The 25,337-nt window shown below is 45.1% G+C and overlaps 2 long non-coding RNA genes across 2 annotated transcripts in view; one reads left to right on the top strand and one right to left on the bottom strand.

The window, feature by feature from the left end:
- The window catches only part of LOC135391084 (uncharacterized), a 117,516-nt gene that overhangs the window by 42,319 nt on the left and 49,860 nt on the right, over nucleotides 1–25,337 (top strand). The window contains exon 3 of the long non-coding RNA XR_010421855.1: nucleotides 15,741–15,833. This is a non-coding gene — a long non-coding RNA (uncharacterized LOC135391084). The remainder of the gene's footprint in view (nucleotides 1–15,740; nucleotides 15,834–25,337) is intronic.
- Nucleotides 19,678–25,337, bottom strand: part of LOC135391085 (uncharacterized) — a 139,449-nt gene continuing 133,789 nt past the window's right edge. The window contains exon 5 of the long non-coding RNA XR_010421857.1: nucleotides 19,678–19,693. This is a non-coding gene — a long non-coding RNA (uncharacterized LOC135391085). The remainder of the gene's footprint in view (nucleotides 19,694–25,337) is intronic.

Below are 25,337 nucleotides of genomic sequence, written 5' to 3'. Positions count from 1 at the left end.
TAGTGTGTTATGGAGTTATGCTTTTTGAATTGCCTGAAGTGGAATTTTTTCTTCTTACGTGTAAGATCTAGTAAGATTTGGTACGTGTCCTTCGAGAACCAAGTAGGGTATCTATGAACATTATGAACGGTCCGAGTGGGGACAAAGGAACTTATACCTGAATGAACAATATCTGTAAATAAAACAGCAGCACTGTTAGCATCAGTGGCATTGAATACGGGTTCAAAATTAGCAGCTGCGAGATGATGCTAGCAGATGCGAGATGATGATATAGACCAACGTAATCACCTCGACGGAGATCGAAAATATCGGATGCTACATGATAATTACGGAAAGAAGTAGGCACGTACACTACAAAAGGGGGGTGATATTTGTCCGGCGGAATCAACGGGGAAGCAGGCCTAACAGACGTGAAATTGGCCGAGCGGACGAAACAAAGATCAAGGAATTGTCCCCTATGGTTGGGGACAGTGTTAACTTGGGAGAGCGAAAAGAAATCGACAAAGTCACGAAGACAATTTACACCGTTTAAACCGTAAGACGGTTGAGGAACGGCAGGGGAAAGTTGTCGAGCTTCGAAATGAGGTACATTGAAATCATCTAACATCAAGATGTCACAGTGTCGAAGTAATGGCTCCAGGGACAGAAAGTACTGGGAGAGTTCTGACGGATTAAACAATGGTGGGAAGTAGTGGACACCCACAAGTAAGTTGGGGTCATTGAGGAGATGAATTTCTATCCATACCAACTCAGGGTATTGTTCCAAGTCGCGGCGACGTATGACTTTCAAGGCATTGGAAACTGCAATTAGGCACCCACCGCCACGTGCAGTAGCTTTTCCCGGAACAACGCGATCTAAACGGTACACACTATAGCAATCGGGAAAATAGGCGCTGTTCGGGATAGAGTCATTTAGCCAGGTTTCAGAAAGACAAATGATGTCGTATTCGCACTCACACACAGCTGAGAAAAAGCTCGAACTCTTCGTACGCAAACCACGCACGTTTTGGTAGTAGAGACTTGCCCACTCATTCTTGACTGCCATCCGTGGGAGCATGTTGGTCGGAACTGTAGATCATGCTGGTGTGGAGCCGACCCCTGAACTGCTTGACTAAGCAGCCAGAAGGCCACACCGAAGGACCATGAAGGAGGTCAAAAGCAGCGTCGTCAGTTAATATGTGAAACGAGGCATAGGTTTCGAAACGTGATTTTCACTTTGTGCACTTGATGGACGAGGAGTCAGTTTTTTCTGCGACGAATGCAGTGATGTCGTCAACAGTTGTCGCAGGAAGGAGTTTGGTGACAAATAGTGCCTTGTTGGCACGGCGCGGTTCCACGGCACGGAGGCCTTCGGAGATCGACGTGCCCAAGAAAGCTCTGGGCTGAGGTGCACGTACGTTGGACACTTCAGTCGGCGACATCGCACCGTTAGAAGGACCGTTAGAAGGATGATGATGATGATAATAATAATAATTTTTGTGATCAGTATGTTGTGAAAGGGAGCCACTGCAACTCCGTGGGAATGTTTCTGACGATTACTAGGTCTATGCACGTACCGTTGCAACTAGTGGATCCGTGAGTAGTCTGGTATAATGGCGACAAGCGCGCAGTTACTTGATTTCCCTCTCCCTGCGCCGCGACCGACTACCGTGCTGGCCAGTGGCGGTGCAGCAGGTGATGTAATGTCGTGTGTGCGCGTGTGATGTTATTGGTGACATCCACTGTGACTCTACCACATGACGCTGTGACGTCATGGCGTTTCTGCTTTACGCTCGCGATCATCACCGTCAACAAAACCTGCCTGTTACAGCTATCGCTGGAAAAGCAGACTGCCCTTGATTTACCGTTGGGATGCGATGAAAGTTTAGTTACAGCTTGAATGAATGTAGTGCTTAATTCCCGTTTGTTACACAACATTTAGTTTTAGTTCCTACTCGCTGCTAATGTTTCCGTACCATTTTCGTTTACGGATGCAGGAATACCCGTGCTACAATTTTACGCCAATCAAACAATATCATTTATCGAACAATAAATTATAGCGCGTGACACCGAACATGGGTATATAGGAAAAAGAAAAACAAAAAAAATGTTGTGCGGCTAATGTAAGTCAAGAGCTTCTAAAAATACACGACGTTCGCTCCAACAAACACAAAGAGAGAGAGAGAGAGAGATTAAAGCAAGAAAAAGGAGAGAAATACTTCACACCGGTAACGAACCGTGCTTTAATTGACGTTTTTTTTTTATGTTCTCTCAAATTATTTATTAACGATCTATGGCTGGGTCATTCTCTTTGCTCAGAGGCCGAAGAAAGCCCCCCCATCAGGTTTTCTTCCTTCCTAATTACCGCTTCTGCCGTATTTTAATTTGGGGTTCTTGAATACACGCCACACAGAGGCCAACCTTTATTCGCAAATAGCTTTTGAATAGAGAGAATAGAGGAAACTTCGTCTTTCTTACTTTATTTTTAAATGTCTTCTTTTGATTGGTGCAGATGAGTAACTCCTAAAGGGATACCAAGATGTGACGTCGTTTCAATATATTACCAGCTCGCGTGGCTGAGCGGTTAGCGTGCTGGCCATGTCGCATCGAGACTGGGAGTTACGAGTACCCGTGTTCGAATCCAGGTGACGGCTGTGCCGCCTGTGTTTTATCCAGACGCTTTCGGCACAATTCCCTTAGAAGCCGGCCCAGGACGCACATTCCCCCAGAGCGTTAGTCGTGACGTTGCCCACCGGCGAGCTCTTTCATTAGCACCACCACAGTACCAATATCCCTAAACTTTTTCATAAACCTCGGTGGTCGGTGCATTCAGTAGTTCAGAACGGGACTAAAGTTCGCGCAATGCGACTACTCCCCAAAAGGACCAAAATGTCTTCTTTTTTCCCTTAGACTGTACATATAGCTACAGACGAAAAGCATGATTACAAAGCTCTACATACCTGTGATAATGATGGCCACGGCTGCATTGTGGTTCATTAGCTAAACGTGTATGCACCTGTCGAAAGGCCCAAAATCGCTACGAAGCACCCAGTAAACCAAGGCCCATGTGAGTACGTTTTCGTATGAGATTGAACACAGTTTGGCACGTCTTTGTGAACAACATACTTATTTTGTTAGATTATGCACATAGGCTCCTCCGGCTGCCCAGGGGGCGCCCTCGCTCACTGTCTCCAGAGTCACCCGTGGTGGCAAGGATAAGTTATTTCCAGTATTCACGTGAGATTTTTCTCGATTTCTTGCAGTTATTTCGCCAGACATGCACACAAGCAGCCCCCAACAACACCGATATCCTCTGGATGTACGAATAATGTCCTAACGGATTCGTACATCAAAGAGGATATTCGGTGTTGTGATAGGTCGAACAAGACAGAATACACAAACGGGCATGCGTGAAATCGCCAACATCGTCTTCTACACTTGTGTGGACATGCTAGAAAACATTCCTCTGCCCGTCGCCAGGGGAGAAAGTCGGCGCTACTGTCGCCGTGCCAAACTCTAGCAGAACGTCCCTTAGCGTCTGCACCAATTTAGTGCGCAATGTCATGCATAAGGAGAGGAAAATAAATGTACGTGCTGATATCTATGCTACGTCATCTATATTCGCGGAGTATTGCCTGAAAACTACAAGCGTGAACAGCAAAAGTTGTTTGCTTACAATAACGGTAATTAGAATGTTTTTCACCAAATTATGTCACGTTCTCATATCGGAAATCTCATCAGCCACTCGATCCGAAGTTGCGTGAAATCGCGCTGAATTCTCTTCTTCTCGGCTCCCCGCAATGTCATATTCTTGCCCCCCCCCAGGGAATCCAAAACCGAAACTAACTCCCAACTCGCAGAACTTGCTCGTGTCAAATGCAAGTGATTATGTTGCCCACCCGTGCGTGCGGAGCCAGTCGCAAGTGTTGCTAGCAGACGACACGTGATATGACTCGACCTGTTAACGCGAGCCAAAGCTGTCGTCTGCTATATATTCCACAACTGTGTAGCAGACGAACGTGCCACGGAAATCGAGTATGAAGACAATTGCGCGAGGCTTAGTAGCTTTTCCGAGCATTACTCAGTGAGTGGTCTAAAAATATGCAAATGGAAGGGGTGCGATATTTGACGAAATCGAGAGCGAACTGGGAAGACGTAGGGGAAAAAAAAACATCTTACCGTCCCATGGGAACGGGCGCGGCGTCAAGGGTCTGCTGCTCCTGTGCCCCAATCTGCGAAGTTGCTGGGGTGTGAAACATGTCAGGAAATGAAGACGTGCCTGGTACTTCTGCTGTATTTTATTCTTCTTTCTTCGTCATCACGTGATTCGTGCATTATGTACGCTTTCGCGTCGACGAATCATAGAACAGCGCGCGTATATCACTGCCCGTCATCATTCGTGTTCCACCAGACGGCCGTGTCGTCTGCGAACAGTCTTGCCAGTGTTTTGAGACGTGCACTGAGTTATACGCTGAAGGTGACAGACGTAGAAAGTACGTTGTACGAAGTTCCCTCCATTGGGTAAGCGATTGTATATTCCCTAATATGTTGATTGACGTAATTGATTATGTGCATTTTGTCGGACGCGGATCTGTACGATTTAGGACGTCCCCTGTGTAGTTATATCAGTCAACTTGAGTCATGTGATACACAGGGTGTCGTTAGTGTTGTGCTTGTACTGTTTTGTGGGGCGGGATTATTTCTTGCAGACAGCGGTTCTGTAGGCTGATATGAAATATATGGAGTGATAGAACGTATTTAGGCGCATATTTAGATTTAAAAAAAGAACATTCGCGTTTAGTCTCGCGAGTTCCTCAAGCTCGGTAATGCACATCGGAGCTGACTAATATTTTCTAAGTGGTACAATCCACAGAGAAGAATGCTGCTCAGAAATCGTAAGGTTACGCCATGCAGCTTTATGCGAAAATGAAGTCATTCGGACCACGTGTGAATCACACGCAAATAAATTTTCTCGGGGAATGTGCTAAATCGTTCACGGCAAATACAATTGAATTCTTGCGTTTCGACTTAAAAATTGCAGTCTAGTCGCCGCACTTGTAAAGCGTCAGGCGCACGCGAATCATTTGCACATTTGTTATACAGAAAATCATGTTGCGCCTATCATACGAATTTAAAATTTTCTGCGCTATATACATTTCGTTTGCTGGCTTGCGCGTGTGGCTTCACACAACACGGACCTCATGTGCTCCTTCTCAACAATGTCCTTTGAACAGTTTCTAATGAACAGTTTCGAACTCCGCATTTTTTCGTGAAGTTGCCTTCTGCAATTTGCTTCGATTTCTCTAATATCATTATTATCGTCCTCCATCGTAATTTCTTTTTCCCTGTTTCTGTGCCTCATCAGCTCTATACGGATAGCGGGAATTCCTGCCAATGTATTTTAGGGCTTACGTTCTATAGTTGTAACTGCCGGTTGTTCAAAAGCTCCTTTACGATACTTCGTCGTGAAGCTACATAGAGGACTGGTTAACAGTAAACAATCAAGAACGGCGACTGCACTAAAATCTTGTGTTGTTGAAAGCTTCGTGAATTGAAAATCTGATCGTAGCTTACGAATGCATATGATAAGGCGGAAACATTATTTGTTGACATTATGACATTTGTGACATGTTGACATGACTTGTTGTCAATGACTGCCGTCGCACCTTCCGTCAACCTTCGTCGTTCCTCAGCATCGACATCAACATTAACCTCACTATGACTGCACATCCTGGCTACTGTTGTGATGTTGTCAACACGAAGGTTCGAGATGAGGTCCATCCTTCACGCTCCAGGCTTAGAAACCCAATGTTATACAACGCTACGTCCATTATGTACAAACGACCGTTTGTAACTCGCAAGACCTATACTTACACCTACTCCACTTTTACACCCAACCTATATCCCGCCCTCCTTTCTACCACAGTGTCCTAAACAAATGGAATTCAGCTTCGGTACGTATGCGTAACCTCCAGGTTGCGTACACTCCATATCCATCACACTAATGTACTTTCAACACTCCAACCATCCTTCCTTCCTTCCTTCCCTTATACACAGAGAGCCAAAAAAGCCCTGACAAGGGAAAGCCCAACACAAACAAACACAACGAGTTTTCTTCCAGAGCCACATGGCGACAACGACGACGACCAGCGGGACGTAAACCAATATATTACCTCACGAACCCACCGGCAGATCTTCCGCACTTGCCGCAAAAATATTTCTTTTTTTTTTTTCGTTTTCCTTTTTCTGGCGACGTACTTGTTTGTTTTCACTGAGAAATTGGCAGATGGTACAAATGGGACCCGTTTGCTTTTCTTTTTCTACACTGCTGATCCGTTATACTTTTTTATACCACTCTCTCTGTATACCTATATATGTATTGGTTTTCCTCTTATTTCGTATCTTCCTGTTTTTATTTTCCTAAGCGTCCGCAATCTTGTCCTACCACAGACATTGATTGGAAACGCATGGTAGCTAGAGGAGTGCGATTGGTTTGGGAGCTCGCAGGACAATTGGACACTGGACGGCTGGAAACATTTGGGGGTGCTAGTCATCCTAATGGTGATTTGAGCTGCGAGTTGAAAGGTATCACCAAATTTGATTAGACAGTTCGACAGCAAGGAGTAAAAAAAGGTTCATCCTGACGACCGCTAGTTCAGTACTCGTAAAAATATAAAAGTGAACAAGAAACCGTTACATCAAAATTTTCCTGGGGCAAAATGAAGAAAAATATAATAAATAAATTAGGAGCTCAAGCAAGAAAAACTAAGAAGAAACAGAAAAATGGGACGAAACAGACCAAAAATGGGAGCGATTATCTGATGTAAGAGGTGTTTTTTCTTTCTTTCTTTCTTTCAATCAATCAATCAATCAAGAGGTGTGGGATGAAATTCTTTGTCCGACGCCTACAATCTCTCTGTATCCAGGGGAAACGACAACCCCAGGTAATATTCCAGTGGTAAAAAAAATACAAGCCTGCATACAACGTGTAAACAAACACACACACACCCTGCTCATGGGGCGGATATCGAAGTTCCGCATTATCTCATGTGCAGCATCTGCACGGCGCCTGAATGTCGGAAGTGGAATACTGCACCCATAGCAGACGACACCATCGGGCCCTGTCGTCTGCTACGCTATACCTTGTGACTGAGCCCCAGGTTATTCCAAATCCGTGTATTCACACGAGCGCCGCTCCCCAGAATACTCCAGCGGAAGATGCGAAAAACGTCATAGCTTTCTGCTGTGACGTGAGCGCGAGCGCTCAAGGTCGTGTCTTCACGTGCACTGCCTAACCGTGGGGAATATCTTGCGACACAGCCACAAGATATTCCGTAGCAGACGGCAGGAACAGACGCTGACAGTGTTGTCTGCTGCGTGTCGTGTGCTAAGTGTGCAGTACACCACTCCCGATATTTCGCACCGTGTGAATGCTTAACGTACAACGGGACCGAACTTCGGCTCTGTGAGCAGCTTTTCGCTTTTTCTTCCACGAGAACCTTCCGTGAAGATGACACTCCTGTGAATGCACGCTATGGGTAGAAGAAAACACGAAAAAAGACATGACAGCAGAAAGGTATGATGTTTTGCCAATCTTTCGCTGGAGTATTCTGGGAAATGTCGCTGTTGTAAACACGCAATTAGTTGCATATCTCCCTCTTTAATCCTGGTGGCATTAATGCACGTGAAGACTGTGTGGCCAGCAGCCTTCCAACCTCCTCAACCTCCCCAGTCCACATTTTGTGACCAGTTTGTTCACCGTGGACAGATTCATTTACACCGCGTGGCTGAAATCTTGCGAGTTTATGACAGACAGAAACGATTCCTCAGTTGCTGTTCTGAAGAGGTACCAAGGTGTGAGCATTTTAGGCCACATACGTCTTTGTCATGAGGACCCAGATGAGCACCGCCAGGTGGACACTTCTCATTGGTGGTACGTCTCAAGAGCCGTAGTAGAGAGACTACGGGCTTGCATGCGAAGGTTTCCCACTCTGCATCACACTAAGAAGTGTACTTGGAACGTACCACGCACAGCACCGCTCTGTCAGTGACCTTTTATGCGTGTCAGAACTGTATATGACGTACGTTGAGTGCCCGAAACTGGCGACCACCCGCACCTAAAGCTGGAAGCAAGGATGTCAGACCGCTGTCTGAAAACAGAGTCTCCTACGACGTCGCAGTTTTGTTTTCGTTTGTCTTCGTTTTCCTACAGCACTTTTGACAGCGCGTCGATTTCTAAGCCCATTATGAGAGGATCTCATAAACAAGCACTAGCAGATACGGAACTGAGAACACGCTGGATAGTGAAGATCTATATTGACGCCTGTGGTAGCGCAAACTTATGTTACGTGCAGTCGAGATGTTACGTGTTGGGTAACTCTGCCAAGAAAGGCTGAGGTCTTGATAAGAATTCAAATAGGCAAGATAAACGTTAGTGGGATCGAATTCATCTGTCGCAAGCTATTTGTCAGAAACGTCACAATTTGTAACGTTTCAAATGGACTCACCTAAGTTTTCATTCGGTAAACGGCGCTACGTTGCTGGTGTACCAGGCAGGTACTGTTTTGCAGAATTATTCCAGCGCATGTTACGTACACAGAGTACGGAGTTTCTCCGACTAGACCATATGTTTCATTGTAACTGTAGCTGTAATGTAATGTAGCTGTAAGGCGAGAACAAAATAGGGATTTATTATGTTTCAATAAATTTAGTCTTTTTTTCCTCCTGAGTCCCCTTTTCTTTAAAGGCTTTTTTTACCGTCATTCGGTACTTTTACAGACACTGCAGCCAGCACCAGCTGCTCTCTCCTGTTGTTGGTTACCGTGAGGGGTATGTGTTGTCCTGCGCTTTGAACTTAGTGGTCTCATAGTACTCTTAGTAGTGTTGAATTGGCATTAGTGCTGCTTGTGTAGTACTGTATGGCATCGTAATGCAACACACGTGAACGACGTAATTTGTGCATCCGGATGGTGGTTAAATATATTCTGAACAGCACCCATGATGGCTGATGACGTCACTACCCACGTTGCAGATTTAGCCTTCCTCATAGCTGGGCACCGTTTTCCGCTATTGGCTTCCGCTCACCAATGAGGAGAAGCCAAATGTCATGTCTTTGAGATGGCTTCCCTGCACACAGACTGTGCAAGAGAGCGAAGCCCCGGATGAAACGGGGAAACCAGCGGCAGCGATAAGGTTGCCAACTGTCTGGCTTTCTCCATCTTCGTCCGCGTAATGTTATTATATTTGGTTATTACTGAACATCTACAGAGTGCAGCCGGTTATGCAGCATCGCGCTGCGCTGCGGGAAAAGGAATAATTGATGAATTAGGCAGCGATAATAATAGCTCCGGTGCGAGCAGCAATGCGGGTGATGAGAAAAACACGATGTACGCTTAATTTCAAGCCATAAATTTGCGAAAATCGTGGTACGTCAGCACCTGTTGCTATGTGAAAATACGGAGGGAGTTTGTTGGCTTCGTACATGGTTGTACAAGAAGAATGAAGTACACGCAGTGAAGTTTTCAACTGTTTATTGACACAAGCTTTCATGCAGTGGACTGCATTTAATCGCCTGTCTTGGTTATCAGGTACATGATTGTACCCAAGCAGCACAATGTACCGAAAGTCGAGTGCAATAGGGGTCGACGGTATGCGTCTTATCAATGTTCTTTAGTTTCACCAGTCTGTCCAAGGCCTTCCATCTACCAGTCCACCCCTATTGCACTCGACTTTCAGTACATTGTGCTGCTTGGGTAGTGAGAAAACAGCTAAAAGACGCGAGTGTCGTGTCTTGACCCAGTGGCATGGCCGGGTAGATAACTGAAGTATTATGTTATCTTAAGTAACTTATCTTCCGCAGTACCAGTGTATATATTCTCGAAGATAATGCGAAAGAAAAGTGTGCTCGTGTTGATGATCAGTTGGTTTTGTCATGTTGGTTAGTTTCACTCGAATCTGATGTATACTTCTCGAACCCACTTACACTGCTTCCGGTATCTTATCGTAAATAATGATCAGAGAGAGAGAGAGAAAGAAAAAACGATGACATTAGTTCCCACGATAAAATGTGTGAACATTGTATGTATAGTATACTTTGCTGTCGTCGAAAACAGCACACCCATTCTGAACTTGACCGTAATGGGAACAGCCTAGGAAGTCTAGGCAGGCACAATTACGTAGTGTACATCTGCAGCAAACGCTTCCGTTTGACAAAGGGTCGTCCTCGTTCTTTCCTGTCTAGCAAACTGAAGGTCGGTAAATAAAAGGAGGAATATAAATAAAGAAAATAGTGTCCACGCTCAGATGAAAACCTCTTGAAGGAGTTGCATGATGAAGTCCACTGCAGTCAGTAGGAAGTTTCAGAGGATCGTAAGCGGCCCACCGATTCAGACTCCCTATCGCTGTCAGTCGATCAGATATCAGCAACGTGACGTCAGTCACTCCAAATGAATCAGGCGATTGGCTTATCATGTTTTCGAAAACGTTATCGTGAAACTTCTACGTTATCCTAAAACTCGCTAATTTGGGCTGCACATTATTTCTGGGAGCACAAGCACCAGTGGTTGTATACACGACTTGCAAGGCGCAGACTGGTGACGTTATTAGAAAGTACTATATCCCCAAGAACACCGAATATCCTCTGGATGTGCGAATAATGTCCTAAACGGATTCGTACGTCCAATGGATATCACTCAGATATTCATCGGACGTGCGAATCCGTTAGGACATTATTCGTACGCCCAGAGGATATCACTCAGATATCCATCGGACGTGCGAATCCGGTAGGACTTTATTCGTACGTCCAGAGGATATTCTGCGTTGTTGGGGGGTACTCATCCTAGACGAACGCGGGAAGGTGAAGAGCAAACTCATATCTACACGGCAATCATCCGCTCAGTTCATTTCGTCGCTGACTATTCGAGTCCATGCCAATTCCTTACGTAACAACAATTTCTTGCGTAAGACGGACCGAAGCATCGGGAAGCGTTGCGTAACACCATTCTCGCGGCACCGACGAGGAGAAGCGAGGGACGTAAGAAACAGCTTACGTAAGGGTCGATGTGTGCGTGTGTACTGATAAAAAATTCGCTTCTTTTTTCATCCTGTTTGCATTTACCTGGAAGTGCATCCGCGTATGTGATCCGTAGCTGCTATTCAGCTCAGACGACCGTTTGGTGTTCTAGAAAAATTCATTTAACCGCTTTCAGGAAAAAAAAAAAAAAAAAAAACACTTTTGGAGTATTATGTGTATTGTGCGTGATGTGCTTGTTAGTTTGAGTATCGTGCTGTAAACACTTGCGTGCTACACACTATTAGTGAGTTTCAGTATAACGTACGCTGTATCCTTTGCGTACGTAAGGGACAACGTGGAGGTTCTGCACAATGCGCAAAGCTCTCTTTATGCTCTGCGCATGCGCCGAACCACCAATGCTATTCCTTACGTACGCAAAGGCGATAGCGTGCGTAAGGGATAGCGTTGGTGGTTTTGCGCACGCGGAATACATATACAGAGCTTTGCGCAATGCGCAGAACTACCACGCTCTCCCTTACGTACGCAAAGGTGACAGCATACGATTTGCTAAAACCCACTATCATCTTTAGCGTGTAGGGTACGTTTACTTTTATTTATCTATTCTTAGGTGTCACGTTTGTAAAAATATATCGTGAAAGTTTGTATACGGTGGTAAAAATGCGTGATAGCCATCTCGCAGCCTCTTGTATAGTGACAAGACCGTAGCCAGGTAAAGTACTTCGTGCATTAAAATGCTCCAACGTAGCAGGAAGAAGGGATTTCTGCTTCGTCCAACCGCACAAGCACTGTTGCATCCGCAACGTTTTCGGACACTACGGTACAATGTTGAGTTTCTGTAACATCTCACCAGAGATTTTATTCAAATGATTATAACCTTCAAACGAGACAAAGAAGAATCAAAACCAACCCGTACACGCTGACGAAGTTATGAGGGGTGTTTTACCAAAACAAAGCCGATGTTCGTTCTAAGTGAAAACTCCAAAGTAAACGATACGAAAATTTACGACGCCATTTTAGAGATAAATTAAGAGTGCGAAGAGCAACACCAATCGATTTCCTATGCGGTCAAGCTCTTCTCGCGTGAAAAGCTCGCTTCACTGCGACATTAGCCATGCTGAGGCAAAGCCCACTCTGGTTAGTCGGGGGCCAGTCGTGATAAAACTAACGCGACAGTGTTTGGGGAGTAAATTTCGGGGTCAGGAGACTAAACTAGGGAGTGATTGGGCAATCTGGAGGTCTAGAAGCTGCACTTACTCCCCAATTGACTCAATCTGTTTTCTTAAGGTGTGGACTGATATTGAGGTTTAGGCTATTTCACGGGACTCTCTGCCTCCCCGCCGTCTCTTCTTGCAAGCGACATCACAGTGTGACACCTACAGAGCTGTAGGTTGCGTGGTTTCTACAAAGAGTTTTTGACAGGTCGTAATGTCATCGGGTGATCTCTACTACTAAGTCCCGTACGCGTGGTATCTGACCAGTTCAGCCGTAATATACTAAGCAGGTAATACTCGCCGGCAAGATTTCGCGCCAAGAGCGGCGTCTTGACATCACAAAAGCTCTACCAGCCACAACGCTGACCATAAAAGGATTATGCAAACGAGCTGGTGTAGATTTGACGTGGGCAACTTATCCCTGCGTTTGGTGTGAAGACAAGAGGACGAACAAATAAACGTACAACACAGGAGAAGGCTTGTCCTGTGTTGTCCGTTTATTTGTTCGTCCTCCTGCATTCACCCAAAGCGCAGGGACATATTGCCCATGTCAAATCTACCAGCCATTTGCAGGAGAACGAGATGTAATGTAAACAGCTGTACACAGTTTTCCATCTCCAGAGTTCATGTAAACAATACAAAACGACATTGTTGAAAAAATGATATCCGATAGTAAAGAGAATTGATCAGGAGGCAAGCGCTAACCTCGTTGACAATGGAGTATTAGACGGTTAAAATGACGGAAAATGTGAGCATAGCGTAGAAAGCGGTAAACACTCCTCGTGAACGGCGACACAACTGTGCAAAGTGTGATTTACGCGATCACATTGGTCGATTCAGTTTTTAGCAGGGGACGCCAAGACGTCTACCTGGATTTCCAAGGAAGATAAAGAGCTCACTGCACGCGGAAATGTGAAAAATGCGTGACTTGCACTTTATGAAAATCACCCGAGCGGCCTAGCAACACGTCCGTAAAGTGCGCTTCACCTCACGCTTCCGAGCGTGAGGTGAAGCCGATATATTCTTGGTGCGGCACCTCCGTAAAGCGCGCTTTACCTAACGCTTATAAACGTGAGGTGAACCCGACTTTGCAAAGTCTGAACGAGAGAATGCCTAGTATTGCTTCACACGGCCAAACCCATGCTTCGAACAATTCCAATTTCACGAGCGATATGGGCAGACTGCGAGCACACCCCAGGTTCGAACGCATCGGGGTCCATATTGCGTAATACGAGGTCTTATCAGTGAAACATTCGCACGTGCCCAGTCCGTCCGTACGTTCAATTAGGGAAGTTTGTTTCGAGTTAGTGCTGTATAGTGCTGGCAACATACATGCAGCCCTGCTTCTCACTAAGCGCGAACGGATGGGCGGACGGAATAAAAAAAAATAGGCCCGCAAACTGCTAACTCTGAAGCAGACGTTAGAAACATTGTGCGTTCGTCCTGTGCCTACATATTCGAGCATACGCGTGCACATCGTGCTTCAGACAAAGTCGCATATGTGTCATAGTGAACAGGATACTATGGATTTCACGGCCGACTTTGTCTTCTTTTTACGGACACCATTAGTTGCTTTTTTTCTTTTTTTTTTGCGGTTCAGTCGGCGAAAAGCTTTGCTCTATCGTTGCCACTGTTATGCATGTGCCGTGCTAACGGTTCAGTGTCACGACAATGCACCGGAGTACATATAATGGGTCGAAAAACGAGGCGAAGATATCATCATTCCGGGGTATAGGAAATCTGATCGGCAGACAGAGCTATATCCACAAATTGCCCATTCGGTAAACTCATCCGATAACGCTCCGCTTTTCTCGACGCATAAAAGGAGGGAAACGAGGGAGACGAGAAAACCATATCAATCGGAAACCCATTGATGGCACACAGTACTCTCCCTCTCATTCCACCAACACATGGCAAAAAAAAAAAAAGGAGGAAAGAGAACTGCGTGTCAAAAACCTACAAGCACTGTGCAAGCAAATTAATCCCCGAAGAGACATACCTCTCCGTGCTACTCCACCCCGAGAATGCACGCGCGACCTCTAGCGGATATTTATGAAGTCGTCGCCAGCACACACCTACAGGGCACTATTTCCCTTTCCCCGCCCGAAAACAGCGCGCTAAAAAACAAAAAAATGCTAACTGCTCTACCATACCAACATGTGCCTTTTTTTTGCCTCAGTCTCCCTCTCTCGAATTCTTTTTCTTCCTACATTCTACTGCCGAATTAGATCGCTAGGGGGCTGCTCCACCCGCATCGAATGTGCCGGTGGAACGACTGCAGCGCCACCGTTACCGCCAGAGAGAGCTGGTGCCGGCTCGTGAAGTTTTAATGGCGCAGTCCGTCTGTCAGCGCTTGTGAATAAGTGATAAGATTCTACGATGCGTACCAAACTTTCTTATGTTGTAGATGAATACTGGATCTTTTCAATGCTTTTTATTTTATTCTGTTTGCACGACTAGAGAATCGGGCAGGGGAGTACAACACTCCGCGGGACGAGCTTTAAATTGTTCAGTTCGCCCGTAATTTGTGTTAATTGTTTCCCGCTGGTATTGTTCTCGGCAAGACGTATAGACCTTCGGGAAACGTGCATTGTGTGGAAGCCTCCCGCTGTGTAGACAAGGAGAGATAGATACTGATGTTTTGAATAATGCTGTGTTTAGAAGGAACAATGACAGTGGTGTTATAGAATGAATGATGGTGGAATAGCGTGTTGGGGAAAGGCGAATAGCAGTCGATTTCAGCCTCACGCAGCACTGTTGGGCAGTAATAAGAGTGTGACGTCTAATATCCCAGAATGTCAGAACGTGTGGTCGTTGACTACCGTAATTTCTTTCGCATAATCCGCGTTGGGTTGCCACGGTGCGCGTTATACGTGCTAGATCCTGTCGCGGCTGCACGCTTTGATTCGTGGGTTGCGGGTTCGAACCCGGTCTAGTAAGCCAGAAACTTGGTGACAGGGTACAAGGTGGTTAATGCGCCCCACAACCCGCCAGGAGTGTGTTGGTCTGTGTGAATGCGGGAGCGACTGGCAACAATGTACGACAGAGTGCCCCCGTGTTTGGTACGTTGAAGAGACCGACAAGCAGAGGGTGGGGGGTTCGAACCCCACTGCTGGTGCCTTTTCTTCAAAAGCTATCGTTCAATACAAGATGCTTAGACGTGCAGCATTTCACAACGAGGTTAATTACGGTGTGCAGCGTGCTAAGATTTCGGCTCACGATAAACTACATACTTTCACATAGTTCAGCGTAGCTATCTTGCCACATAGAGCCACAAATTATGACAAATTATTATCATGTGATAATTCCTTAATTAATGTGGTGTGCTTCCTGTTTCTCTGAGCACAAGCACAGACCGATTCAGCTTGTGTGTGATGTAAGCCGGTGCGCGTTACGCACGATACTTGTCTTGTTTCCCGTTGCTCCGCGACACTGTTCGGAAATTACGGTAAACACGAAAAATGTTGTACTTTGAACGATGCTGAACACACTCCCGCATTTTTTTTTTTTTTTTTCAGATGATCGCGCGAGCGTCTCATCAAGAAATGGTGCACGGGACCAAAACCGGCAGTATACTCTGGACAGGATGTCCACAGGAACTACAGAGAAAGGTAAATGAGGTGTTGAAATCTTCTGTTCGTTGATATATCAATATATCTGAAATCAACACGCGCGTGGGGTAGTTATATTTTCCGGTGTATAACGCGCACTCGTGTATAACGCGCGCCCCTAAAAACGGGCCGAATTTGAAAAAAGTTCCATGTATAACGCGCACCGCAATGTTGCTACAAGCTTGTGTACTGCTATCACTATACACGATAAACCAAGGCGGTGTATAATCTATGCATACTGTGCTTTATTTGAAACATATTTAGTTTTGCGTTCCTTCTTGGTCACGCCAGCCTTCTGAAGCGAATTCAGGACTATCAACTGCTCAATAGCATCCTTAAGCAGCATCATTAATTTTTATGAAGTCCAGCGCCCTTTTGCCGGCTTTGTCAACTGACCCTAAGAGGTTTGCGAGAAACGCACAGCACACCCTGGAAGAGGCTAGAATTCGTACGACACCAACCAGAAAAGGAACTCTGTAGGAAAATGTTTTCGTGTATAACGCGCACCGTTAGATAACGCGCAGGACCTATTCAGAGCACTTTTTTTTACTGTATAACGCGCGGGTTATAAATAGGAAAATATGGTATTTGTGAAATTTATACCGAAAAATGTTGGCGAAATTGCGGTAACTGTTGCAGAAAAAAGAAAGAAAAAAACGATACACACACTCTTCGGTTATGCGTTTTCGAAATGTATTCCATGGAGCACCTTAAAGTCAGCATGACACATTTCAGTAGCATATATGTCCACTATAATAATTTACTTAGTCGAAAGTACGAGCCACATCTCACGGTATACTGTCTTTCCTTTGCATTTTCAGTACATACGATGGTTTATGAGCATAATCGTCTAACAAAATTCTCATCTCGTCTATGCTCTCGTCTCGCGTGGATCGTCACGATATCGTACATTCCATTTTATATAAGTCTTAACCTGATCACACTTATGAAATGCGCGCACCACAGAAGAAAAAAAAAAAGTGCACTGCTGCGTAAAGGGTACACGGCATCTTTTGGCATAATCTTTTGGCCCACGCGCAGCAATAATAAATAACGAATACGTAACGAAAAGAAGAAAGACCATGTCACAATACCATTGTTGCCACCGTGAATCGGAAAAATCTGCCGCGCTTCCGGAATTTAACAAAGGAGCGCCGAGAAAGCCTGGCAGCGAAAGCAGAAAATGCGTACATCTGCAACGAAAAAGAGAATTTTGACGATATATTTGCAAGCTGGCGACGTCGGCGATAAGAGATCCGGATATTTCAGAACGAAAAGTGGGAGGCAACAAGCAAATAGACGATAGTATTGAGTTACGCGTGCAGTCTCTGTTGAAGATTTACGAGACGCAGTCTTGATCCTTTAAAGAAAAAGAAAGAGCTCAAGTGTTAACCTTGCTTTCTTCTTTTTTTTCATTACTATGTTGTAAGGAACATGCATCTTGAAAAGTAATATCTTGTGTACTTCATTCAAAATATTTCAATTGTTATATCTACGACGACAACAACAATAAATGAAGAAGTGATGATGACATAGGATGTTTCCCCGTGGTAGCCACAGGACCCTAACCCACATCACAGGGGTTAATATGAGAGGATGAATTATGGTGAACACGAGGCGACGACAGGTCGGAGTTCTGTTTAGAGCTCTTTGAGGAGTCCAGTGGCTTGCATGAAAGCAAAAAGTGAGCGAACAGCCCGGCACTGATGCGCAAGGGAGGTCCATGGGCCAAGTACTTTGAACAAGCTGAATGGTCTATGGTCAAGGAGCTCAAGTTGGAGCTCGAAACAAACGTCGCTCACGCGTGTACTGGTCGCGGTCCTCGATGATATGGAGGACCGTAGCTGGGGTGTGGCAAGCTGAGCACAGCACCGTGTTACTGTAATCCAGTATAACCCGTAACATTGGAGTGAAGACGATGTTAAGTATTAGAGGCCGCAGAAGTGATGTAGAGCTGCGAGGGAAGCCACCTGGCATCTTCAATGATGATGACGGGTCCACTGCATGGAGGAGTGACCACTGAGTGATGTCATGGCGCCATTGCTGGCGGACCAAGGGTGACGCCAACGCAGACAAGTAGAAGCGTCCATCTCCGTTGGAGAGGATAATGGGCACGGCTCTTGAGATACGGTGGGCCGCAGCAGCCGCCAAATCTGCGCGCTGAATGCCGGTGTGACCGGGAACCCACTGAAGGGTAAATTCCATGATAGGCAAGCCTGAGCGATGGGCAAGACACGTAAACAAACACAAACACGAAGGCTCAAAACCAGCAGGACGTTTTCAAAAAAACGTCTTGCTGGTTTTGAGCCTTCGTGTTTGTCTATATTTCAGCCTTCGTGTTTGTCTATGTTTGTCGTGTGTGTTTGAGCGATGTTTTGCCCATCGCTCAGGCTTGCCTATCATGGAATTTATCCACCAGCTAGCCTGCATTTACGCCATTCTGTCAATGACCACTGAAGGGTCAATCGGTGTCCCTGTTCCCCCAAGAACCTTGAGAGCCGCCAGGATACTAACTACCACCCGGGCCAAAGAGCCGCGGATGCCCATGTTTCCTACACATTGCAGGGCTGATTTTGAGTCAGTGTATATCTCCCAGGTATTATATCTAAGGCTCTGACAGTATTCCGATTTTTCGAATCTCAATGCGAATATAATTGTATACATATTCGATACTAATTCTGAATCAGATATGGAATGCTGCATCTGGATTTCGAATCGAAGCAATGTCTCCGAATCGGAGCAAGACAATGTGAGCGCTGCTTTATGAGAAGATCCGTATGTCACGCACATGTGTTGCAGGTGTGCTCGGTTATGTTAAATGTAACTATTCGCTTCGGTTTTAAAATTACTACTTGCACAACAACCCTCGTCTTATGTCGCATTCTCGCACGAAGACCACAAAAAGTTGAAAACCCAATGCTCGCCTGATCAAATTCAAATGAAATTAACGGCAGGCGATCTCCATCACACACTTGATAAGTGTCTGTGGGCTTGGAGCCGTTAGCTATCGACGCAAATTAGCTCATTCAAAGTTGGTTCACTGTCCAGGCTAAGCCGCGGACCATCTATTTAACGTCCTTTTGTATACATAGTATCGAATAGTCACAATTATTGGCATATGTTTTATCGCATCAAGCTACCACACAGAGTCCGAGGGCAGCCACAAAAATAGATTATATTCACTTAGTATCTGCTGCTCGGATGGCAGCTTTCATTTCCAATCATCTGCGAAAAATGCATGCAATTGTTCATTCATACTCCTTTTATTCATTTATTCCTTTTACTCCCTTTATTTTCTTTCTTTATTTAGTTTTATTTATATTTATTTTATTTATTTCCTCCTTTACTCCTTTAGTTCATACTCCTTACAAAAAATACACTTTCGATAAAATTGACATGTGTGAATGTGCGAAAATTGACAAAAGTGACATGTTATTCCAGCACATTTCAAAGTGTGAAAGACAAACCTATGGGCAATATGTCAGCCACCGATCACTTTCTACAGAGTGCAAAAGCATGTTTCCCTGAAAATAAGTACGTAACAATTAGCCTGCAAACACGCTTGGAAATGTCTTCACATGCACGTCACAAGTTATGTCTATTTATTTTCCGTCGACACATTCGAATGCTCGTGTTTAGCAGCATATTTAAGAACAAAATTAACAGACAACAACTCCCAATTTAAGGGCGCCAAATTCTGAGTTGATTTTGATAGTGCCAACACATGACGTATTTCCGCAGACCTCCTATTTATTTATTTAGTGCCCGTGAACGAAAAATCCTACTAGATAGTGCACTGTCATTCAAACACAACTTACAGCAATGTAAGAACAGCAGTTGATGACCTTCTTTAACGGCTCCTGTGGAATGATATGATCATCAATTGATTTAACTCCCGTTATAACTACACAGTCATCGCATTTCGCACATAAACAGAGGTCGCGTTTGACACATGACAAAATCTTATCTTATGCGTTCAGTTGATTTGTTGCAATAAGGGCAGACTAGTGAGAAACACTGACACTAGTTCCTCGAGTACTGCATGAAGTGTCAAGAAGAAGACAACGGCTATAGAGGGTATCACAACGCCCGTTGTCATACCTCCCAAAAGGAAGAATATAAATTTTTCGTCTGTTACAGCTTTATCCACATTTCGAGGCAGGTGATCGCCATACGCAATGAAAAAAAAAATGTAGAAGATAGTAGTTTTAGTACAGCGTACGCTATCGCTTTTGCGTGCGTAAGTGTTGGCCTGGTGGTTCTGCGCAATGAGCGAAGCTCTCTTTACGTTTTGTGGCGTGCGTAGAAGCACCAACGCTATCCCTTACGTACGCAAAGGCGACAGCGTACGATACACTAAAATCCACTAATCACAGAAGGTTATTGAGCACAGGCGTGATCAGAAGCATTTGCAGACGATGAACGACCAAGTAAGCCCTTCTTGGCAACATTCCTTGTTCCGAGAAAATAATAATTCGCGGCTTTACTTCGTGAGATAACTGTGATCATGAGTGATGCCGCAGTGGTCGGGCCTGTGGATTAATTTTGCCCACCTGGGGGTTCTTTAACAGCACACGACACATCGTATTTAACCTCCCTCGCGAAAGACTGCTTGTCTAAGCAGCTTGTGCATTCTGAGAGCAGCGCGGGCCATTGTTGTTCTAGAGTGTTAAATCAGGGTGTTTTAATTTGGTCTGCTCATGAGCAAGAGCAATATTTCCTACTGTCTGAGGTGTCTACTGAGGTGTCTGTACAATCCTCGCTGTAAAAGTGATCACATCTACGGATGTGCGAATACCAGAATTTTTCGAATACTGCAGCCAATATCGCGTATTCGATTCCATTTCAGAATAGAATTCCGCGTTCGATTTCCGAAAATTTCGAATCGTATTCGATGTCCGTGTTCGATTTCCGAATCGAATACAGAAATCTGCATTCAAATTTCGAGTCGAATCGATGTTTCTTCCAAACCTAACACATTCGAACACGGTTCCGAAACTCCACACGCAAGGCCGAAAACCGCACAAGAGAGGGCATAAAGCAAAAATTGGGCGCACCTTCATACTCTGTAGTGTTTATATCTGTATTCGGTCCGGTTATGTAACAATGCGCTTTGTATTCCATTCGGTTTTATAACTATTCGCACAGGCTTAATCACAACGGTTTACTCAACGTTGCTATCGCTAATGCCGTTAGAGAGAGAGAGAGACAGCGAATGTCACGTCACACCAAAGTGCCAGCAAGAAATGAAATGACCAATAGGAACGATGACAGATGCCGAAATCGCCGATGACTCGTCGTAAGTCGCTGAGCGGTCACTCTCTCCATGTCGCCCATGTCAGAGGCGTCCTCAAGGGTCTTGTTTCGCCGCCGATCAATAACCTGTTGCGGAACGCGTGACTCGCCAGGGAGGGGGAGTGCTGCTGCAGAAGACGACGACAGGTGGGACTCGCTCTTAGCGACGCTCCTTCCATTCGAAAGGCCCTACGCGCTTGTATTGTTCTCCAGAATGCGACGTGTGTACATACTTGATGCGCACGGTGTGTCTTTTGAAGTGAGACTCGTCGTTTAAGAGAGCGCGCGTGGCCACGTCAGTAATATTCGCTCGCGCAAGCGTACTTTGTTTGAACGGTCCTTTCGGTTGTAGTCATCGAGATAACCCGCAAATAATTGCAGAACCAAGTATCGGTTCTTGCGACTGCTCCCGCTGAATGATCCCGCGTGTCTTTCGTAACTGGAATAAGCTGTGGAAGGTTAATGGGTATTCGCAGGATAGAATAGATAGGAATTACGTTCACGTTAGGGCGTAGTGCCATTACTCGTGATGCAAAAGCGAGTTATTCGAATAATACTATCAATTCCTCTCCGGGACTCAGTAACTTTTGTGTTCCTATTGTTAAATTCGCATAACTTGCAAAGTTATAAAGATACAAAATACAATATACAATATAAATACAAGATACAAAGATACAAAATTGCCCGATTAATACGCAAGTTATTTTACTGCTCCTTTGACAATCTTCTTCTTCCACTGCGACATTGCTACGCGACCTTATTCTCTAAGCAATAATACTTAACACATTTCAGCTTCTTACGCCACGAACTAGCTATACGGTCTTTTTTCACTTGCTTACTTTGGCTGTAATGTATGGTATGCATTGCCGCATTAGATACGACGCATTATCAATTTTAGCTCCTTCAAAAATAATGTAAAAGCACATTTTCTGTCTCAGAGATTGTGACGTAGTGGCATATTTTGTTTTCTTTGCTTTGCGCCTCCACCTTTTGCTTTTTTACTTTTTGCCTTTTTATAGCTTGCGTTTTTTTAAAAATAAGACAGTGTATTTGTATATTATAGGGACTGTATGACAGGGTCAACCCTAACAGTCCCATTCTGTAATCAACGCCATGGCTGTGCGTAGCATAAAAATGTGCACTTATACTTTACAGTTGAATAATAAACAATATTATGAACAGAATAAAAATTCATTGATTCCTCGATTCCTAGACAAGTCAGGGGCCTCCTTTAGTAGAACTAATGAGAATAATCCTTATTTGCATAAATCGCAAACGAACATCTACGGGTACGCCTAAGCCGAAGGGCTGGTATGGCACGGGAATGAAAGTAATAATTGTAACAAATTTTAAACATACACTGTACATTGCACCTGAACCAGACTGAAATCATTCAACATATAATCTAATTATTGGAAGTCAGCAACCTGCAATCAGGATTCGAACCCGGTTTGCCTCGAATACTACTCGGCCGTACTTCAGGGGGAACTGTGCCGACATTCGTCTGGAAGGTGTGCGGGAAAACCCAGGGAAAACCTCGGACAGCACAGCCGGTGGTAGGATTCCAACCCACCACCTCCCAGTCTTCAGCACGACCTTGGCTGCCACCAATGAGCGGGCCGCTGGCCCAGATTAGAAGTGCATCCACTCAAGGCGGCCGGTGATCTGTAGCGTATTCAAGACGAGGAACATTGTCACGTAGTATAGTACCGACTTGCGAAGCCAGTTTGTACGATAATGGGCAAGCGGTCTTGCAAAGCCTGCCATCCCCCTTTAGTTATCCGCATCGACACGGTGGGCGGGGTAATAAAAAAAAACATAAATAAGGAGATGAAAAGGAAATAAAAGAAAATTAAAGTTGATCGCGACGGGGGAGTGCTCCTCAAAGTGCGCCGATATATAGGCAAAGGAGGATGGGAAAATCTAATTTGAGGCTTAATTCGAAGGGAGAAAGCAAATCAGCCAGTAGGAAAAATTCAATTAGTCAAGAGCAGTTTCCAGTCCTTGATCTATAGAACCCTGGTCCAGACATTTCCCTCGTACACATGCCTGTTTTTTTTTGTTTTTTTTTTCACATATACTGAAGGGAGTCGAGAGGTGTTCGAGGATGACGAGATGAGGGCGGGCGAAAGTATTCTAAAAGGCGTGACCTCGTTCTCCTATAAACGGGACCATAGGACATCTTGCATTGGAGAGAGCACAGTAATAGAAACACACACGATGTGGAATAGCATGCAGTAAAAGATTCCCCGGAGCATTTGCAGATAAACTCAAATTAAGTATCTGATACATATCTGTGGAAGCGTCTCTGAGTTGGAAAATGTCGCCTTCCGAACATCGAGCTAGTTTTATATATTAAAAGAAAGAGAGAGAGAGAGAGGATCAAATTGGGCAATAACTCCAGTTTTTAGTTTCCCAGGTTGCGATTACTCCCAATTTTAGCCCCCGACTCTGAATTTCAATCCCCAGGACTAAAACTATTATCGTTTTTCTATGTTTTTGTCTTAGAGTGCAGTACTACGTTTGCCAGTGAGGTACTCGAATGTTGTGTGCTCTCACCTTGAACCGTTAGATTGTAAGATACTAGAAGTGGCGACACTGTGAAGAGCTTAAATGGAACACAGCGGATACCGGGAATTCTCACAAAATAGGATGCAAAGCTTCATACATCACGAAACCACAACTCGTACGCAGAAAAAAGAAAAAAAACGAAAAAGAAAGAAAAACATTCCTCGCGGACCACCACGGTAGTAGATCGTTCACTCGCTCAAGCGGGTCTGCAGCACGGAACCCCTTTCTTCTCACGAGCCTATACCTTCATCGCGAACCGTTTTCCCTTTCGATCCATAACAACGGTGGGCGAATACGTCGGCTCCATCAACCGCAGCAAGAAACGGACCGCACTTGTTCGCCTTGTGTACGAGCAACGCTCTCGTGCACGTCACAAGCTACCTGGAAGCATGGCGAAGGATGAAGAAGGAGACTCCTCCTCCGCGTCGTGTATTCCTCAGCGAATAACACTTCTGCTTTGTGCTGTTATTGCTTGAGAATACACGTGGCTGGGGAGTGTCGCTACAACGGTGATTACAAGCAGCATCGTCCGCGAAGAGGATGCGTACACGTGTGGCAAGAGGGTCCCACCTGGACAGATCACGGTATTGATAAGATGGCTAATACCCCTTGTCGGGTGGGCACGATAAATGCCATTTCAATACACGGTGAATGCTACGGGAAATCGCATTTACCGTGCTCGTCCGTCTGGGGTATTAGAGGCAGTAGACAAGCTGGTGGACAAGATCCACTGAAGTCCTTTGCTGATTTGCGCTGCTTGGAGGTTTTCTTTGGTCCCTGTGTGTTCGTCCAAGCTCAAGCTTCACCTTTAGTCAAAAGATCACAGTATATTCCACGGGCTACAGTTTTTTTTTAGCGCTGTATGGGGCAAAATGGAAGCGACTGGATTTCTGCATACCGTGACGGATTTGCACTATTTTCTTGTGATGATTTACTCCACGTGATCGTTCTCATCTTTGTCGCCGTCATCGTCGTCATTAGCATCATCATCAGCAGCAGCAGCAGCATTCCTGTGCGTGGGCATGTTTGTTACTCCCACGAATTATTATTTTTATATGTGTGTTGCTACGCATAACGTCCATGAGTAGAAGTGGAAGAAGTAAACGGCCCGGGTTTCAAAGAGAAATTAAGTACCAGCGCTTGTAGGTTTTCACGGCAATTCTTGCCAATCTTCGAAAATGCCTTCGTTGGGGGGGGGGGGGGGGTTCTCACGTACATGAATCCTTGGGGAAAAGGTGAATTAGCCACCATACAAGGGTTACGACGTTGATTAATGCGTCGACAAGTTTGGTAACGGAGTACACTGCGCTAAAAGATGTGATGTGATGTGAGAGAAGCAGAAAATAAAATGGGGCCGTAAGTTACGACGAAGTCAGACTGGCTACCCAAGGGCCCACACCACAGCCGCAGTTAGTTGGTAAAAAAAAGGAAGAAGAAGAGAAAACCAACCCAGTATTTGGGGGCGTAGTGGGAACACTTGTCACAAACGAAGGACCAGAAAGTATCACAAAATGTCGATCAGATGCGTTTCTTCAAGGAAACGTAGGAACGCTTTCAATGGCTGAGGACCCAGGAGCTTTACAAGGTCAAATAGCCGGACGTCCAGGTGAGCCAAGTATGCCGATATGCCGACAGTCA

This window comes from Ornithodoros turicata, chromosome 4 (assembly GCF_037126465.1).
Source record: "Ornithodoros turicata isolate Travis chromosome 4, ASM3712646v1, whole genome shotgun sequence".
NCBI classification, from domain to species: Eukaryota; Metazoa; Arthropoda; class Arachnida; order Ixodida; family Argasidae; genus Ornithodoros; species Ornithodoros turicata.
This window is presented reverse-complemented; position numbering and strand designations above follow the sequence as displayed.